Source organism: Aulonocara stuartgranti (genome assembly GCF_965226115.1).
Source record: "Aulonocara stuartgranti genome assembly, chromosome: 19".
Lineage (NCBI taxonomy): Eukaryota > Metazoa > Chordata > Actinopteri > Cichliformes > Cichlidae > Aulonocara > Aulonocara stuartgranti.
This window is the reverse complement of record NC_138955.1, coordinates 23,825,694-23,847,118: the sequence shown is the minus strand read 5'-3', so window position 1 is coordinate 23,847,118 and position 21,425 is coordinate 23,825,694. Positions and strand designations below refer to the sequence as shown.

The following is a 21,425-nucleotide window of genomic DNA, read 5'->3' as shown; positions in this document are numbered from 1 at the left end:
GGAACTAAAACGGGAAAAAACCGAAGTATAAAAACTAGCGAAAACTAGGATACCTGTGCCCCTTGAAGACACTTTGTGGCAGCTGATGAATTTGGCTAAATCTGATTAGTCTCCCGCTGGTTTGCCTTTCTTTGGATAACTCTGATTCAGTGGTTTCTTTAAGCCTGTGAATGGAGTCGGATGGGCAGGAGGCTGGAGGAGGAAAACCCCCTCACTTCTCCAAAGCTATTAGCTCCCTCTCTTTCCACCTGTCACACGTTGGTGACTTTATTTGGACTCGGCTGAGGCCCCCTTGCAGATATCAGAGAGATCATCTCCATCTTAAGCTAAACGACTCCAACAAGCGTTGCGCTCTTCCATTCCTCTCCCCCCATGACCCCCACGACCCCTCGGCACCATGGGCCGCCAGAGGAGCAGAGGTCTGGGCTAGGGCGAGGAGGATTGGCCATGGGAATAAGAAGGAGATGAGCCGAAATGAGCTCTGTCATGCAGAAAACTGCAGGAGGAGGAGGCGACAAATACACACTGCCACCCCCCACAGATATGCACACACAGCTGGGACAAAGAGTAACACGCACACACTCTCACACTGGCTTTCTCTTTCACACTTTTTCCCTCGAGTTTTCTCTTCATCCCTCACTTAAATTTGTCTTCTCTTTAACCCCCACGTTGTCTTTCTCTCGCTCTGTCCCTAACTCTCTTTCTCTTTCACACACACACACACACACACACACACACACACACACACACACACACACAAAATAGCAGCTGCGACAAAGCCCACTGCAGGATTAGCCAGCCTTTGTTGGCAAAACACAAATTACAAGTCTTTTAGCGCTGACTCCTCCCTCCCTGCATGTGAGTAAGTGAGTGTGTGCATGTGTGTGAGATAGTGTGAGCGTGTGCATAGCAAATTATGCGGCTGTGTGTGTCCATGTGCGTGCACGTGAACGTGTGCACGCTTGCACTCGTTTCTCAGTGTGATATGATGTATGTGGGGGGTTTGTGTTGCTTGCATCTCACGCTGTGCGCAGGCATGTGAAACCAAGAGTGTTTGTGTGTTTATGAGGGGGTGTGGGTGCGGGGTGTTGTGTTGAGGAGTGTTTTAAAGAGGGGGTTTTGTTATCACTCACAGGCCAGCAAAGAAAACAGGCGTAACGGAGAAGAACCCTCAACAAGATGCCGTCTGAAACACTGAGGAGGAGCAGGCTGTCAATTAGAGACGTCTCATTTAAAACCGCAGTGCAGCTCAGTTTCTGCTATTCTCTCGCTTTTAGACAATTTAAACCTCCACCACCATCATTTTCCCCCAATAGTTCTTTAAAAATGTGTAGTTACATCTGCAGTCGCACATTATGACGCTCTAGAGAAGGTGGCCATGCTGCAGGCTGGTTTTATTCACTGTTTGTCGTTTGTCTTCATTCAGATGATGACAAATTCCCATTCAGCTCTGCTAAGGTACAAAGGGGGGCCCTGCAGTGCTCACCTCTTTACAGTTTGCAGTTGTTAACTTACCAAACAACACACAGCCGCTATTAAACTAAGAGAAAGGACAAAATGTAGACAGTAGAGTTTTGCAATGTCTGCCTAACAAAGAACTGTCACAGCAGCCCATATTTAAATTAGCAGAACTGTTGCCAAGCATAATTATCTGATAAATGCCAATCAAAAAAACGGAATAATTGTTTTTTCTATTGTATCAACACTTAAAATCTGGTTCTGAATAGCTGTTGAAATAAAACCCTGAATCCTAATTCTCATGCACATTCTGAGTGTCCTTCAGAGTTATTGACTATTGATCGTCATTGATGACTAGAGGAACCCGGTAATGGTGTGGGTTGTGGGGTCAGGAGAAACACACAGGTAATCAGTAATTGGAAGCCTTGGAAGCAGCCTTGGACCAGTTTTGGTTAGAAAGATGAGTAAGAACGTATGAACAAGAACAAATAATACGATCAGAATTTAGCATGTGCTTTACACAGCTGCACCCATCTCAGTTAAACAGACCGCCAGTCGTTGTGAGAGAAAGTATTTTCAGTTCTAAGGTTTTGCACATGATAAAAATGACCTGATCACCAGCAGGTCTTAAATTTAGATAAATATACAGCATCATTATCTGTGTAACAAAACTAAGCCAAAATGCAAAAGCAGTGTGAAAAACCAACCTCTCCTAGTTTGGAAGGGTTGTCTGGTAAAATCCTCTTCTCTCTAAAAAAACATGCTTAGGTTTGCAAAGCTGCATCTGAACAAACCACCTCTGGAATAATGTCCTTGGGACAGATGAGACCAAGGTAGAGATGTCTGTTCGTTTGGGAAATACCAAGAACAGAATATCCGAATAAACGTCTCATACCAGTTGTCTAGCACAGTGGTGGACGGGTGATGATTTTGGTTTGTTTTTTGCAGCCACAGGACCTGAGCATACCAAAGTATTTTAGACTCAACCGCGAGACCTTTTGTCTGACAGCTAAAACCAGTCCAATACTGGGTCATATTGGTCTCCCACAGTCCAAAGACAAGGTTAGTGAAGTTAGGTTAATTGGTGATTCTAACCTGTAAGTGTGAATGTGAGTATGAATGGTTATCTGTGTCTCTGTGGTGACCTGTGCAGGCTGTGCTAAGTTCTTGCCCTGTGGCTGCAGGATTAGCCCTCTGACTGTGTTTGAGTTATTTGTGCAGAAGTGTAACTTGTGAAGTGAAAAGTCTCCTGATGTTTGTCTGTTCCTTTATCAAAGATTACACGGAGGGAAAAGGAGGGAGAATAAAGAGTGTTGATTGATGTGTGTACCAGTTTAGAGCATTTAAACAGGCTAATTTATATTTATATTACCAATGTAAACCTAAACCTAAAATCTTTTGAGATCTACGCTGTTTACACCGGCTGTTTGTCCTCTTTCATTTTGTTGGTGTATTTCTGCATTTAAAGTGTATAAATACAACGACGCTATGTGGTTGTTAAAATGATTTTAACAACCACATAGTCCCCACAAAACCAGCAACACATAACTTGGTTTTCAAATTTAAAATTGTGATTTTCCCCCAAAATGTGAGCAGAGATTTTGACATTTAAAAAACAAAACAAAACACTGCTAGCTATTAGATAAACAGCTGTGGCATGTTACCGGCCATAATCAGTTAAGTAGCGAGGTCAGCCATGTCAATATTTTCCCATATCTTCTGAGCATTGTCTCCATTATTTACCTTTGGGAATAGCATTCCACTAACATCTTAAGATGGCTCCAGATCACTTAAGCCGCTGACCATATGTCATAACTTTGCATGGGATTAAGCATATTCTCCACGTTATGGGCTAACTTGTGGGAAAGTGCAGGACTATAATGGAATATTCCAAATTGTTAAAAAAAAAGCAACTACACACACACACATATATATATATATATAAAAGAGATAAACAGTCTCTTTTTGATGGTAGTTTTATTTTAATTCAGAGAGACCAAATACAAAAAACACATGATATAAAAGTGATAAATTGATCTTCATGTCACTGAGTGAAATAAGTATTTGATCCTCAACCAAAACATGACTTAGGCGAGCACAGCAGTAAGACGTTTTTTGTAGTTGGTCATCAGGTTTGCAGACATCTTAGGAGGGATTTTGACCCACTCCTCTTCAGAGAAACTCCTCTAGACTTCTTGGCTGCTGCGTGGCAACTTGAAGCTTCAGCTCTCTCCACAAATTTTCTGTCAGGCGACTGGCAAGGGCACTCGATGACCTTAATGTGCGTCTTATTTAGCCACTCCTAGAAGACCTATCCATGACCCACCTTTAGTGTTCTGGCTGAGGCTACGTCCACACTAGCCCGGATAGATTTGAAAACGGCGTTTTCGTCTGAAAACGTGGATGGAAGGCCAAAACGTAGACGAAAAGATGCGTTTTCAAACAAAAACATATTAGTGGGACATGGCCTGATGGAGTGAAGCTCTTGTACAAAATTTTACAGTACATAGCCCAGTCTGTTGGCCCCTCAATGTAGTGAAGTCATCCTGTCCTGTTCGTTTCTGTCCTGTTCTTCCCAAACCTTCTCTGAACCATTTAGATGTTCACTGGCAAACTTAAGACTGGGTTGTAAACGTGCCTTCTTGAGCAGGGGGTCGTCCATTACAACAGTGTGTGTTACCAGTAATGTTCCTGGTGACCGTCATCCCAAACGCCTTCAGATCATTAACAAGTTCCCTGACAAGCTCTTTGGTCTTGCCCATGGTGGTGGAGATGCTGGAATAGATAACAGGTAGACAGGTTTGCTTTATGTACATAACAGGTTGAGATGCAGAGTATCAATAATTGATTGATTGATTGTAATCTGCGTGCCACATGGACATACAGCCTGTCTGTGGGACCCAGAATTCCCACTGGGCTCAATTCACATGACAATCCCACTCTGTAATGTCACGTGGTCTGCCACTTCATGGCTGAGCTGCTTTGGTTCCTAAATACTTTCACTTTCCAAGAATACCACTTGCCGTTGATTATCTAATATCTGGGAAGGAAGAAACTTCATGAACTTACTTATTGCAAAAGCGGTATCCTATTACAACACCACGCTTGGATTCAGTGAGCTCCTTAGAAAGACAGATTCTTTGACAAACGTCTGTAAAACAGACTGCATGGCTGAATGCTTGATTTCATACACATTTGGCAATGAAAATAAACACCAGAATTCAGAGATTAAGAGGTGCGATCCAATACTTTTGTCCAAATAGTGTAAATATGAATAAAAATACCTGTAGGGCCCTTACCGTATTTTATGTGCAATAATAGACATTTCTCCACGTAATGCCATCTATTCATTTCCAAGCGTTACTGTGTATTCTTCTGACTTTGTTTTGTCACCGTGCTGTTGCTAAGAGCTAATCCGCGTGCCCTTTCTTTGCTTTGTTAACTTGTCAATCACACAAAGTGAGCTGTACAGTAAAGTTCTGTCCTTCAGTTTCTATATAAATCAGGTTTGAGAGTCTGTTTTGTTTCTTAGCCAGTTACACCACTTTCTTTGTAACCCTAAGTTTTTCTTAAGTAAATATGCAAAGAGTTTACAGAATCAAATGTAATTCGCCATGAGCTGGATTGAGCCTCGCATGGAAGGTATCAGAAAGACAATAACTTGAATGACATAAAGACTATATTGTGTTGCTTAAACTAAGAATAACTTAATGGCTCAACTTAAGCTTCCTGCTGTGTTTTATATGCAGACCTACTTAGTCTGGTGACACAACAAATACAAAACTTTAAACAGTTTAAAGACGTTGTTAAGAGGTTGTGAAGGAAAAACATGCTGCGGTAACATTGTTTATTTTTGTTGAGTTCAAAGTGAATGCATGCATCATCAACCGAAGTTTTTCCTTCGTCTTTCATAGATAGCGTTTACATGCTCTATGCACACGTATGTGCCGTTCAGTGTGAGTGACCAGAAGACAAACATGATTTGTTAACAGTAGATGTGCAACACAAATGTACACATGTATGGCTTCTTTAGTAACTCTATTTTCACACCAGGTTTCATGTAACACAGAAGGCAGGTGTAAGTGTAACTCTAACACTTAACACTGGCTTTATTAGAACTGTATTAAGTTCTTTGTTAACCCTGTGAAGCTTGTGCTATGGTCACAACGCCTGACATGTTTTTTTTAAGCCTGCATTAAAACAAGCATGTGCAATTGAGACAAGTAAATTAGACCACCAGGGACCACATGAGAAGCTGAATAATGATTGTGCAGTGCAATGATTATTGCAGCAGGGAGCAATAAAAAGACAGATTTCTCTATAAAACACTTTTAGATCTGCATTTATGTAACATATAACCTTTTATGTGCAACCTTCAAAGCTTGATGGAAATCAATGTTATACATTATGCATGTTTCAGATGAAGATGAAATGCAGCCTGGGTTGACGTGTGATATGTGTGGTCAATTTTTGGTGGGCTTCACACTTGAACTCCCTGGAAAACATGTGAAATTACTGTCTCAGATTTACTGCATACACAATTACTGTGCGATCAGTTTTGTCTTGAATGTGTGTATGCTAACAAGTGCCTTCACCAAGATGTCAAAAATCTTCTGGTCAGTGAAGTTAATCAGCTGGATCTTCAAATTATCTCGGACTAAAGCAACATAATTTCATCAGTCATTTTTTTAATGTTACTGGAAACAAAAAACAATGTTTAATGTGCTCAAAAAGATACACTGAAGGATTGTACCTATATTTTATTATCTGAGATGGCGTTCCCTTCACCAAAGAAGTGAAAAGGTCAAGGAAAGACAAAGCACAACTAACATCTGACTAAAACTTTATCTTCTTCCTGCTCACCTCAAGCCCGAGCTTCTGAATTTAGAGTCAGGTCCCTAACATACAAAAACATGCATAAAAAGGATTATTTGTTATAGATATTGTCACAGTTACTTATTGTCAGAAGACTGGACATGGCATCCTTCCATCTCCAAACTGCAGACAACAAGCTGGCTAAACAACAATAACAACTGGTTATAAGCTAACATTATGCCAGCCCACAGGCATAATTTTTAGGCTTAAAGGTCCTAAAAATCCCACTTTTCATCTGATAAGCAGTTTCATTACTTTCTCATTTTAAATGTGAGTTTATTCACTAAGCATCACAGTCAAATAAAGTTACATTTACTTCAAAGAAAATGGATGTTGTTAGCTGCTGTTAGCTGCTAACAGCAGCTAACAGTAGCTAACTGCAAAAACAGCAGTCCTTACTGACAGAATCCTCAACAACTGACCTCAGTATCACTGTCTTTGGTCAGAAGGGATGTTCACTGGCTCATCGACTTGCATCAGAGTTTTCTAAATATCACTAAATTTCACAGAATAGATATAGACACCTGGCATATTGACACTGTAGACATATTTACAGCAAAGGCTATAGTTGTTTGCTCTACGGTGGTCACTGTAGCGAGGATAATGGACTTGAAATGGGAGCCATAAATAAAAAACAATCTGGAATCTACCAACATCTATAGTGAGAATTTATGCACTGTAACTTTTAGGTGATCCTTTTTGTGAAACTAATATCTCACAGTGAAGTTAACAGCAAGATAGCAAACATCACTACCTTCCCTTTTTCCTCAACTATGTTGCTATGTCAGTGCCATCCAGACTTATCAATCAAACAAATATTTGCCAAACAGGACTTGCATTTGTATCTGTAATGTTAAAAACAAATTATATACAAAAATGTGATCCCCACAACTCGCTAAAAACCTAGTCAGGAGAAATGGTTCTTAAACTACTTCTAGCATGCTTACACGTACTATTTTATATGCATTCACATTGACAAGTATGGCTACATGTTTACATTATGCAAAACCTCATGCTAAGAATAATGCGGTGTCAAAGTGTCACTCCAGACAGCTGACGTTTGTGGGAGAATCTAGGTCTTCTTGAAGCCTGTCAATGTAAATATGTACATTTTCTTCAAAACTCCGAAGCAACCGAATCCTCGATATGTATAGCATAGAGGAGGTAGGTAACAGCTCAACGCTTAGATCTGATATGGCACAGTCTTTACATTCTTTGTGTACCTGTCTTTCCTCCCTTGGGGATAAGCTACTGCCTTCAACACACCCACTCAGCCTGCGTTCCAGTGACAAGAACTTGGAAACAAAGAAAGTAATCACGTCAGAAACATTTTCTTAATTTGTGGATCAAATTAAATTCTTCAGCAAATGGCAGGTGATTAAAAACTTTCTGTAATTGTAAAGAATGATTAGACTGTTCAGATGTTTAAAACAAACTCGCAGCAGAGTGACTAATTAGTAGTGCTTAACCAGTCCGCAAAACCAAACACAAATAACTCAAGTGTTAATTTTATTTCAACAAAGATTCTTCATTTGTTGATTGTACAAAGAGGCTAAATTTAAAAATCATGATTATAAGATTTAAAATCAATTTCACAGGCTCTCTGCAGTCCCGGGGGTAATTGTGTGATTAACAATGGCGAGTAGCCTTAATTGGAAATCCATACAAAAGCATGCAAGGACTTTAACGTTGCATAGTAGGTGAGGTTCAGTAGGATGCCAGTTGGTGGTTACCTTGGAAACAAAAGAGGATGGTCCTTTAAGAGAGTAGATACTGGGCTCTAATGCAGTTAGAAACAAAGAAAATAGATTAAGATACCTCAGTGCAGTATTCACTTTTTCTAGGAATGTTTGGCTCTCGCTGATGTTTTTGTCTGCTTCTGTGCAATAATGGAATAACGTGGGATGCAATCCACGAATGATTTTGATTGAAATGATTCAAACACTTAAAACACCACTGATAAGTTTAGATGCACTGCTGTCATCTCTGAAGTCTGTTTTGGTGTGGCTTCTCCAACTTCTGAGTGGGACGTTTAACCTGAAATCTCTGACTTCTCGCTTCAGATCGATTGCACCGTAACCCACTTTCTCATTTCTCAAGGTGCACAGCTCTCCTCGACTCCTTGACTCCTTTCTTGGCATCTTAGTCCTTCCTACCAGAGATGTGAGCAAAGGAGGTAAGACAGGGGTACGAGGAGAGAGGAGTCGTGGCATTTAACAAAATAAGCCATCCATGCTCCTTTTAAAAGCAATTAATTAAATATAATGAATGCATTTAATTAACTTGTTAATTAAATAAAAGGGCTGCATTATAAATTGTTTGGTTTCAGTCACCTATGTTAGTGCTCGTGAAATGTTTTATGTTTAGAGCCACTTTAAATTACATTTAAAACATTGCACAATGTTACAAGAGAGTTACACTTATATATTTAATCCAAAAAACTGACCATATTAGGTTTCATAACAATACTGATACTGTAAATACTTGCAAGTGTTTACAGTATGCTATTACAAACTGCAAGAAACCTCCAACAACAACCACTTGCCAACTGGTTGCAGATTACACAATTTTCCTTGTAGACCTGTGCTTACCAGGGGGCCTTTGACTGTTCTCTAGCCCTGCCAATTACTTTCCCACCAGATAGAGAATACATCTTTTCCCTCATGTCTGATGGTCGCTGACAGGTCTCTAGACCTGTGTGACTGAGGCCTTAATAGCTGAAACAAGGGGTTTAATAGTACACTAATATTATCAAAACCTCTTAAGCTAATTTTACATTGTGGGCCACATAGGCCTACTTTAATCTTAAATGGGCAGGACCAATGAAACTGCCTGTTTTTGTCAGTGTAAAGAAGTTTCATTACACACTTATTTCCTGAGATATCATAACGTTCAGTTCAGTTTTATTTCTATAGCACCAGTTCACAACAAGAACTGAACCCAGGACCATTTATAATAAAATATTTAAAATAATAAAAAGACATTTAATTTCAAGAAATGCTGATGTAATGAATTAAAGAAATTTGTCAGCGTGACTCACCTGTAATGTGAAAAAATACAGTTTGTCCTGTAACCATAAAACAGAAATTTTCTGTTAATTTATAGTTTTTTTAAACAAACAAACAAACAAACAAACAAACAAACAAACAAACAAACAAACAAACAAACAAACAAACAAACAAACAAACCATTGTAAAAAAAAAAACGAAAAAAGAAACAAAACAAAACCCCCCAGAAATTTTTCTAATAGATAGTGTGTGTGTGTGTGTGTGTGGTGGGGGGGCACATGGCAGTTCTCTGAGCTGCTCGAAGTCAATGAATAAAGCTGGGATGAAGCAAATAAATAAACTTTTTTAACAAGGTTATGGAAAGATTGTGGCCAAGGATGTGAACACATCCACTGATGACTACATCATGTCCCTAAAACTTTATTTATTTATACAGCCAGAAAGCCAGAGAGTCAGAGGCAAAAAAGTAACACATTAGTGGATGTTGTTACTTTTTTAATGAGCAAAATGGAATTTTGTACCATCATATTCAACTGAAATGGTAATTTCTCAGCTACCAAGCTCATACCATTTTCTCTTTTGTGGTTCATTTAAAAATTTTGTTTGAGCACAAAAAATTGGTCAAAGCTAACTCAAAGCCAGGAGTCCTCAGTATCACTCATCATCTGAAAAGCCCCAGTCTGGCAAAGTAATAACACCAGAGTGGACCAGGCTTGATAGCCTGAATAAAAAAAGGTTACAGCTGAACTGTAGCTCATGCTGATCGGGAATTCTATCACTCTGTTTGACCTTGCTAGCTCTATCATTTTTTAACTGTCTGTATCTATTTCAGCTTGCGTGTCTACCAGACTTCATCTGCTTTTGTGTCTATCTGACTTCCTTTGTCTGCCTCTCAAAATCTAAAATGTGCTAAACAACATTCAAAAGCATTCTTTGGGAGTAAGTTCAAAGTCGGTCAGTCAGCCCTCCCTCCTTTCTGCCTCTTCTCATACAGTGTATATATATATATATATATATATATATATATATATATGTCTCCCTCCCCTTTTTCTTCTTTTATTGTCTGGTATGAGTGGACAGTTGCCCACTTTTATGCTCCCTCCCTCTTTAAGTGATGCTATATAGCAGCCCAGCCATCCCCTGCAGTTAAACGTGGGTTACTATGTCTGGTTAGCGGTTTTGTTCAGTTTGACAACCTCGCCTGTTCTCCCTGAGCCTAAACATTTTGTGTTATGACAGCTAAAAGCAGGGAGCGCAATTACTGCAGCATAGTAACCTTAGTGTTTCTGTGGGGGCGAAAGGACTGCATAAACACACACACATCACTCTTAAATAGGTCGCATCCAAAATAGAAGACCGCAAATGACACATGGTAATAGAAAGAGCTCTGAGAGCACTTCAGCGTGAACAACACTAGCAGCAGAGTGCTTCAGATAGGGCGCAAATTCTGATCTAAAAGCCTCACGTTTCACTCTATTGTTAGTTTGGCCGGTTTAATGCTGCAAAGTAATATTTCATACAATCATAAGTAAAGTCATTAAGGTCTGTGTATAGCTGAAATGCTCGCTCACACATGCTACACCTGTAAAACAGCAACTCGAGCTAAGCACTGGAATGCAGTAGGAGTGCATACCATCCAAGCTTGCCATTTGAATAATCTTGAGTCTGGATATAAATACATGCCGTGATTCCAAAGAAATATTTTCTCTCCATACTGAAGTTAAAGGCATTTTATTGAACTTCAATAGAAAAAAGGAAGATTAATTTAAACATATTCAGGACTAATAAATAAAACAGACCTCATGATATGCACTTTGTCCGGCACATTAATGGTAGATGGACTGGTTCTTATACAGCGGAGAGAGGAGGTGGACCCAAATGCAGACACTTGTAACAAAACTATGATTTAACAAAGGGCGAGCCATTCATTGATGCCTGAATAAGAAACATACACAACAAGAGGCAAGGCGAAACTAAACAACAACATAAACTGGGTGAACCAACCACAGAAACACACACCAGGGTAATGAGGGAAGTGGAAACGCACGGGAAACACAGCCGATACAAACGAACATGACGCCACAGGGGAAGCAAAACTAAACACACTGAACATGAAACGCAAGGCTTTCAAAATAAAACAAGAAACATGGAGACATAAACTGAGAAGGGACATGTGCACATAAACACAGACACACAGAAAGGGACACAGAGGACCAAGGCACACTGAGACACACAAAGGGCGTCTAACTGACACAGGGGACATGACAGACTTGCACACTGAAGACACAACACTATAACTAACATAGTGGGGAAGACAGAATGAGAGGAACCTCGGCAGACAAGAACTAAATAGGGAAACAGAACTAACTACAGCCTCAACTATACAAGCAAGGACATCATTATACAAAAAGGTATGAAACTCAAAATGCCGGATCAAAAGACCCAGCCAATGACATGCTTTTCTACTCTACCTGAGCATTCACCTATACTCACACAAGCACTTTAAAAAAAATGCTTTTTAATCTTAATTCAGACTCCAGTAGGTGCAGAGTAGAAGAATTTGGATATTTGGGAAGCAGACTGGAGCAACCAAGGTTTGAACCACATCCCTTCTGATTAGTACATGACCTGCTTTACTTCCTAAGCTACAACCACCTCTGTGCCTCGATTCCACCTCTGTGCCTCTCTTCTACAGCACATCTTCTTGTCCCGTCTTTTATTTCCGCTCACCACAAACCAGTTGTGGCAGGTAGCTGATAGCTCAAGTTTATTCCTGTTAAAAGGTAGTTTTTTCTTCCCACTGTCGCCGAGTGGTTGCTAATAGGGGGTTGTGATTGTAGGGGTCCTTCTCTCTATCATTGTAGGGTCTTTGCCTTACAGTATAAAGCACCTTGAGGTGAGGGTTGTTGTGATTTGGCACTATATGAATAAAATTGAAATGAATTAAACTAAAAGGATGGGGCAATGAGATCATGATTAGTCTGCAAAGTAAATTTGTTGTATTTGTTTTCTACTGTTTTCTAATGAAACTATATTTCTCTGTTGAGCAGTTTAATGGAGAAGACTGTGAAGCAGTAAAGTACTAACACATTTTTTGCAATTATTTCTTTTGCAGATTTTATACCTTTTCATATATTACCATGATAGATAGTGTTTGAATACTGCCAGTATAAAGTATCACTCCATAATTTTTTCTTTTTCGTTGAATAACCGTTTTGAATTCACTCTTCCACTCTTTTATTTCATATAAATCACCTTTGTTGGTCTTGTGGGTAGGATTTTTCCCCTCCCCTGTGCCCTCTAATAGCCAGGCCTTGCATTCTCACGATAGCTTGTTTTGACAGGAGTTCCACACTCCAGACGGAGTGAGTATTATTTGACTCCAAACCGCCCCCTTTAAAGGCGCTGAGCCTTGCCTCAAAAACTCGATTAAGGCCTCGGACAATAATCTTCCACAATTTCAAGCCCCTCATCTTCACTCTGGCCTTCCCACTGCCCCCTCCAAGCCCCGTGATCTCAACCAGAGCTTCTCGCTTTTGGTCAAAAAAGCACAGTTAGATCCCTGGCGCCGGGGTTCATGTGTTTTCACAACTGCTTGCCTAAGCGCTAGGAGCGCCTGTTAGCTCTGCTCTGTCCACCACTGAACACTTAAGACAAAAAGGATCTTTGAGGAAAGGGTGTTAGTGCTGGTCAGTCCTCCCACAATAAACCCCAAAAGTATTATGTTTCATTCCTGGTGGATTTACTGAAACGGTTGACTACTGTTGTTCAAAGATAAAGCCCGGTCTGACTCTGAATCTGCACTGAATCTTTAACCTGTCTCTCCTCGTCTGTACCTTTATTAGAAAGAATTCATGCAGGCTGAGAATACACTCTCTGTCATTCATCCAATATGCAACTTAACATCCAATACTACAGACAGTGACAGGGATTTTGAGACACCTGCAACTAATGAGCATGCATGTATTTTTGTCGTGACTTAAGGTTGTATTAGTGAGTAAATTTGTAGTAAATTCCAATTTCTCAAACCGCAAGGGGAGGTTTTGTTAAAAATGATACAAAGAAAGCAGAAATCAGTGCAAGTTGATGTTGTTTGTGTGATAAAATGCTCAAAAGTTTAATGAAACTATTTACTACAAACACCTAATTAATTAAATAATAACTGGTTAAAATTTAAGGTACATACTGGACAGATTCACTCATGTTACTTCTAAGTAAATAAATTAGCCACTTATGACTGAACTGTATTCAAACTATTGAAAGAAAAACACAAGAAGAGCATCAGTGAAGGATTATAATGAGCCTTTGTAATATCTGGATAAAAAAAAAACATTCATTTGAGCAAAATTTCTTGTTTGAATTTTCTCCATCTTTGTTTCAGGAGGAGAAGATTTCTCCTGCTTTGTTAACAACAACACCACTGCCAGAGTCAGAGAGCAATTAAACTAGCATTAAGAGTTAAGGGCAACAAGACACTCGACTCTCTCTTTAACGTGAAGAAAACACAAAGGGGAATGTAGCAATTTACAGGTTTATGTATTTTTTATTTTTAGAAAGGGATGTTTGTCTCCATCCCTGTACCTTCAAACTCCTTGTCTTCTTTAAGTTAAGTGTTCCTAATGTGCAGTCTTTCATAAATATGAATTTGCAGCTATGCATGTCAGTACACTTCAGTAAACAGCTGTGGTAGCTCCTGAATTCAGCTACGCGCCTTCACTGTTTCAATGCAAATGAGCCTTAATCAAAAGTGTCTTGGCAATAAGTGGTACATTAGTCTCATTTCTCTGACAGATGTTCTCCCTGTGGTCGCATAATCTTTGTCTAACCTGCTGAATATACCAGTTCCCCAAGAAAAATGCATCACAGTGAAGTGGGTTATCGTGGAGACAAAGGGTGCAGGTTAGCGGAGTAAGTATTTCTCTGGATGTAGAAAAGCAAAATACATTGACACCAGTTTTTCATGTTATATAATCATCAGTGTAACTTTGTGCTGAACATTGGGGGGGTGGGGGGGCGTCAAGATCTCTAAATAAATACATCTGGGTCATAACCCCCCTGGAAATTACGCCCCTGTATATAATCCACCTTAAAACAAGTGTGTAAAGCTTGAACCGTGAAATAATTTCCAGGAAATTAAAATTTTTTGAAAATGGAGTGTTTATTGAACCTTCTCCCAAATATAAAAAAATTCTAGAATTTAGATGTATAGGTCTCACAGATTCACAGAAACTCATATATCAAATATGATACACTTGGCATTACAGGTTTAAGAAAACACCCAATAGTGAATAGCTGTAAAAGCACACAAAGCACAATGGGCGCTGGATCAAACACAACGGAAATATAAAAACAAACAGTGCCGTAAATCTCACAAAAAGACCCTCACTAAACACAAGAAAGTAGTTTGTGAATGTTTTAGCTGTTCAATTACAAAACACACAAAAACCGCTGTGTTTTATGTGCTTCTGTTCCAGTTTCTATTTGCTGGGGTTTTCTTAAGTTGCTGTATTTGACCTCTCAGGCCCACCACAATGTTCTTTTAATGAAAGAACTGCATGACAAAACAAAATCGTAACATGATTCATTCAGCACAAGTGGCCACATGACCGTTTAAGGTTAAATGTTATGTTAAATGCACTTCAAAAAATCTCTTTCATCTGTTGTTGTTTCATTTTGTTACACAAATATGTATTTTAATGGCAGATTGTGTATTCATAGTCTGGTTTCGCCACTCATTAAGGTGTGTTCAGTACAGCCTGTCTGTACAACGTGTACACCTGATTACCACTGAAACAGCTGTCGGGAGTATTGGAAGCTCAGGAAACTAGAAAAATATTCTCTGACTAACCTGTTTTCTTACTGGGATATCACTAGTCGACTTTCTACAAGACACAAACCATTACAGCTCCCAGTGCTGGCTTGCAGCCATGTATCAGGTTGTTGGCTGAACTGTGTCCTAGATTAATAATCATTTAAACACCCTTCTCTCCTGCACCGCCCTTTTATGACTGAAGCAGATTTAAGAGGGCAAAGAAGTCCTTCTGTGAGTGTGTCAGCTAGGTCACGTGCAGCACATGTATGTTTGTGCATGCAGCGTGTCTCCGAATATCTGCTCGGGAACTCTCGCACTTAAATGTGCAATCAATCTGTCTTTCCTCAAAGCATTCAAGGTGTGCCAGAACAATCAACGGTGAAGAATTATAGCAACACGCGTGGGAGACAACAGCAGCCGAAGAGGCTCGCAGTGCAGCCACGCCTTCGGGTGAAGGGACCGAGTGAAATAACCACAGATATCAATCATGCCCTGGCTCAGCTGCTGGCTGCTGGGTCTGTGCCGACATTTCCCGGCAGGTGTGAAATACCAGAGGTGAGAAACAATTAACAGAGCAGTGATGCATGGTGACCTCTGATGGGTTTGTGCACAGTACAAGCTGAATTTTCAAGACTCTTTGTCCATTGGCTGCTTGGTTTAATTTAAACAGCTTTAGTTTGGTGTATAGTTTGGAAACGAAGAACACATTAATGTCTTCACTGTTGGTACCAATTATATGTCGTTTCACATGCCTGTTATCTGATAGTATATCATCTAATAAAATTCAAGTTATCTCCACATCAAGTGAGCAAATTCCCATCAATAAGGTAGATCATGTGACTGGCTGGGTTTTTAAAACATAATAGGTGGCTATTATGTTCCAAATTTGTATTTATGGACTCTACTAGAGTGGTGTTGGATGAGTCAGTTCAAAATAATCCTTTATTTTCTTATATTTGAAGTAGCCTCTTCAGGAAGTGCCTGAAATAAGCCATGTTAAGCCAGTGCTCCTCAAACGATAGGGTGGGTCCCACCGGGTGGGGCATAGAGCCACTGTAGTCAGGGTGTTGGTGACCAGGGGATTACCTACATTAATCCCAGAAAATTTAAAATGCATAATTGCTTAGATTGCAACGTCCAGATGAACCGTATCAAAATTCTGGGATTTTCTTACTTGGAGCATACATCAAGACAACTATCATAAACCCAAGGAAAACGTTAGCTGTTAGCATTATTTTTGGTGAGAAAATGAACTGAAATTTTAATTTTAGAAATTGGACTAAAAGTTAATCTTGATAGAGGTTGAACTCTTTTTTTTAAGCTTCTGAAGTGGTGTGCGCTAAAAAAGTCTGAGAACCACTTTTATAAGCAGCTTCTTCCTATTGGTTGCCCCTTATAAACAGTGGGTTTAAAAAGCAGGTGGGCGGGGCCTCTACATTCATAGCTATGGCTTTGACCTGGATGACTATATTAAGGATGCTTCCTTTTTATGGCATCAAACACATCCAAGAGTAAGAAAAAACTGTCTGAAGCTGGTCAGTCTGAGTTTTTAACACACTCAGATTATTTGCACATAAGCGGATCTCATTATCAAACTTTTACAGTGTTCAGTATCAGCATTGTCCATTCTGCTGTACATGAATCACATAGGGAAAAAAAGATTGAATCTAAAACTCCTTTACGTAACTGTTTGCACTTTCACTTATTTTTAAGTCAAGAAGCATCATTAATCATAAAAATGTGTTTGCAGTTGTATAAAGTTTTGGCTACTGAGCCGCCAAGTAACAGTTTCACTGCCATCAGTGCATTTGGCATGAAAAGATCTGAAAGCAGCTGAATAATTTTAAGAATTGCTCAGATTACAGATAATATTATTTTAAAGCTGATAAAATACACATCTACTAAAAGTGCATACATCATGTAATATATTTGTATGAATAAAAGCCACTAAGACTTCAGGGCTGGTTAGTCATTATTCAGTAACAGATTAGAGTTTGCCATCACATTTGCGAGTTATTACCATGCTTTATGAGTGGGCAGATGTCTGGTTTTAAAATGGTTGTAACTGATGAATCCTAATTCTCAATTCAATGAGCCACACTGTTCCAAAAAATAGTAATGTCAAATTATTTTACTGTGTATTTTACAGTTGTGTACTGTTTTTCCACAATATCATCAAATTTACATAAATCGACTGTGATTTCACATGTAAAATGTAAAATAACATAAAATCACTGTAAATGTAATAAAACATAATCTCCTTGTTACCCAAATATATTTCTCTGTACATATGCATAGTTAGATTGTGAAAATACATTGCACCTGGGGTGAGGGCGCGGTCATGAAAACAATGTGACATGCCATTGGATGTTCGGACACATAACGACATGACCATAAACATCGGCCAATGAATTAGAACTGACAACCACAAGGTCGCGGGTATGGCTGTGGAAAGCACGGTGGAAGAGAGAGATTGAAAGATCATCCATGCAGTGCTGCAAGGCAAGTATATCAAACTCAGCTTAGTAGAATTAACTTGGCATTGCTTGACCACTATGGCTCGTAGTTTACTGAGCATGGAATCCCTAGCTTTGAAGGCAAAGGTGTAGGTGCAGTTAGTATACAGCTAGACCAGCCGCTATCTTGCTAGCTAGCAGAGTTGTTGTTCGCTAATTTGTTAGCTGCCAGCTTTCTGTGACCGTGTAAACACAGCAGTTGCTATGTGGATAGTTCCTACACCGCTAATACCCGTTAGGGGGCCCATGATGACAGCTGCCACTGATGCATTTGTCTTAATGTGAAAGTAAGTATGCAACTTAAGAGCTAAGAGGCGACCTGTTCCACTCTAGCAACGCACCTGCACTCTTGTAGAGAGCTCGTGCGTGCCAAGATGTGCTGCGTGATGAAGTGAGAGGAAGTGAGAGAAATAGGAAATAGAAGTAGCCCACTGTGCTAGCTTTGCCCTGTAAAATAAAATGAACATGTAAGCCAGGTATTTCCTTCTATTTTGTGGAAAGGAAGTAGGGCTAAAGCAGCTGAGGCGAATTATTTGACTACATTTAAACGTACATTGCATACATGTATTTGGATTTTGGCAGGTTTCATGATTCATAAGGTTTTTTTTCTTCCCCTGCAGATTAGTAGCGTGAGTTCTCAAATTTATTCAGTAAGCTGTAAAGGTGAGTATTGTGCTGCATTTAAGGATGTCAAAAGATTACACCTGTCGCAGTTGTGGTGCTTTAATGTAAATGTTTGGGCACCCATGGTCAACATTTAAGTTCATGTGAACAGTTAAGCAAGTAGAAGATGAAATAATCTCCAAATGGCTTAAAGTTATAGATGACATTTAATTTTAAATAAAATCATTTTCATACTTTTTTAAACAGAAAAGGAAAAGGCCCTCAGCAAAAGTTTAGACACCTTGTAGTTGATCGTAGGGCCCAAACTGCATGCCAGTGTACGTAATTGATATACATCAGTTGTAACATTGCAGTTAGTTGTTTGAGTCATGTGTGGACTTGTTTTTTTTGTCCCCTTGTCTCTTGTTCATGTACACAACAGGAAACTCTACTTTGGCAGCCGAGAACTTCATGTTATCTGTGGACCAGGCAATTGTGAATGGCCATATCACTATCTTTAGCGACGCACTTATCCTGATGTTTGGCTCTTACTACTGCACGAACATTTCTTATCCAGTAGCCCAAATGTAAAAAAACACATACAGTCCAGTCCTCAGTTTCTTAAAGAAGTTGTTGTTTTTCATTCGACAGATGCCTTATGATAAACCCCGACAAGGGATCCAAAGTGGAGTGGAACACGTCTAAGAAAAACCTTGCAGTCAATCCAAAGGTTCTGACGTTGATTGCAGACTATGAGTGGAGAGCATAAAAAGTTCTTATTTTTATCCTGAGGATAACTATATCTGTTGTTCAGTAACACTGGTCTCTGGTTCATGGTCAATGTCAACAGCACGGGTGGCCTGCTTGAGAGAGGAAAAGTGAAATATAGGCTGCAAATCCTATTCACATTTAGCTAGCATTAGTGCTAGCCAGTTGGTATGTTACTGTCTGCTGACAGGCTCTCTGTCACTCTGTCCTGCTTTAGGTGTAGCATTGTCTTAAGTATCAACTTCATCTCAGTTCATTGTAACAGGCATTGACACTTGTGGTGCTTGCTCTGCAAACACAGTCCCATTCGTTCAGTTATTTTGGTAAAAGTTTGTGTTAAAGTGACAACTTACAACATATCAATACTTATCAGTTAAGTATAATCAGCATAACAATGAGGCTTTTGTTTTACTCGAGTTGTTCTTTGCATATGATTACTTTGCAAATTTCTCCAAGGGAACCCAAATGGCCAGCAGCAGCCCTGAATGTGAGACTTTCAGAAAGCTAGAGCTACTTCTAAACCTGCAGGTTATGTGCCTCAAATATACCCCTTTTCGTTGCTCCAGATGTGGGGAGGCAGATGAACGTTCGAGGTGGCATCGTCCCCTTCTTTGGGGCTCAAATGTACGTTTGCATTACATTCTTTTTTCTACGTGCCTTTGTTTATGCATAAGTGTTAGTTGTTCTTGGATTGTTCCAGGAAGGGTTATCCTTTTGTCAGTAAAATCCATGTTAATGATTGAAACAATGTCTCATGTCTTATAAGTAAAATAAACATCTACAAACTGCTCATACACAACATATGATCAAGAATTAACATAATCTTGATGTAATTATAATCAGGGGTTTTGTTTAATAAGGGTTCTTTGGGTGTTTTGTGACAGATAAAACCCACAATCTTACAGGGAGCACACTTAATTCAAACTGAAAGTCCAGTAAATATTCAGGAAATTTATGCTAAATTACGCTTCAAATCTAAATTTACGTGTGATATTATGTAAAATTAACAGTGAATTGTAATTTTAAAGCCAATATCTAGTTTTTTGACATGTTTTGAAAGATAAATCAAATTATTTTGTGCTGTATAATGTAGTATTACATCAAATATAATTGAATATACAACTTTTTTTTACATCAAATAATGTTATTTAACCCAACTGTTAACTGTATATTTCTGTGAATTTAAGCATTATTATTCATATTGACACATTCATTGACCTTGTTTATAGGTAATTTCATTGTTTAATCACATTAAAATGTTCCAAATTTAATGTTTAAAAGCACTTGGAAAAGGCAAAATCCCATGTAAAATTAGGGCAACAAATTGTATTGTCATTACTGAAAATAACCGTGTTTTTATGAGGAAGTTATTTTCTGTTATTTTACGGTATTATTTTGGCGCCCCAGCTGCTGGAACATTACTGTTTTTTTAAGATGTTTTTTTTTAATAGTGCAGATGAACTTGGGATGTTAATGAAAAAAATCTGTGGGGTTAATGGGTGTTGGCAGACTATTAGAGTTTTTAGGTGAGCAAATCTCATTTCAGGATACAGCTTTTTGCTTGTTTGCATCTGTAAATCCTGGTATCCCAGAAATCCCTTTACAGCCACTTTGAGCGCTAATCAGACCTGCAGTAGACCAAAATCGCTGTGTTGCTGGTAAGACATCCAATTTTGTAATTACATACTTTGCAAGTCCATGCCTGTTGCACCTAAAAGCAAGACGATGCCAAGTCCTTAGGCAGTGGCTGGTTCGGTTTTTGAACCCCAAACATAACACTACAGATGTCTAAAAGTGCACATTGCTACCTCTAATATACAGTACAATATACACACCCACACACTAATATACCATCTCAGACAACACCCAGCAACCCACACTCATCCATGTCTCTTGGCTGCATATCTCAGAGACAACTACTTTCTCTGTAAGAAGCCAAAACTGTTGCTTGCACATGCATGTGGGTTGGCAGCAGCAGCAACTGAGGCTATTAATATCAGGTTCTATTAATGAACTATTATCAGCTCCAAAGACTGGAGGTTAATCCCTAGCCTTCAGGTCATCAGTAATCAAGTTTTAATGCTACTTCAATGCCGTTTTAATGTAGGCAGGCAGATAGTCTTTAAAAATGTGACTTCTTTTGTCTACATCTATCATATCGACTGTGGGTAATTAGTGCTCATTTTCACGCATCAAGAAATTTAAATGCCAAAACAAAGAAAAGGGAGAACCGTACATAATCAAAGATAAACACATCTTATTGGAGGTCTGCAGCTTTAAATCTTTCCGTCTTCGTGGAGGTGTAGCTGCATTCTTCCCCCAGACTCGAGCAGTGACTAATTACTCTGCACTTTCATTGCCACCCTTAATTAAAGGAACCAATGT

The 21,425-nt window shown here is 39.2% G+C and overlaps 1 long non-coding RNA gene across 1 annotated transcript; it reads left to right on the top strand.

Moving 5' to 3' along the window:
* The first annotated feature begins 17,566 nt into the window (after positions 1–17,566).
* On the top strand, positions 17,567–18,969 carry LOC309695505. The gene is made up of 4 exons (XR_014273167.1): positions 17,567–17,655; positions 18,290–18,332; positions 18,715–18,767; positions 18,924–18,969. It is a non-coding gene; the product is annotated as an uncharacterized lncRNA (long non-coding RNA).
* The last annotated feature ends 2,456 nt before the right edge of the window (positions 18,970–21,425 follow it).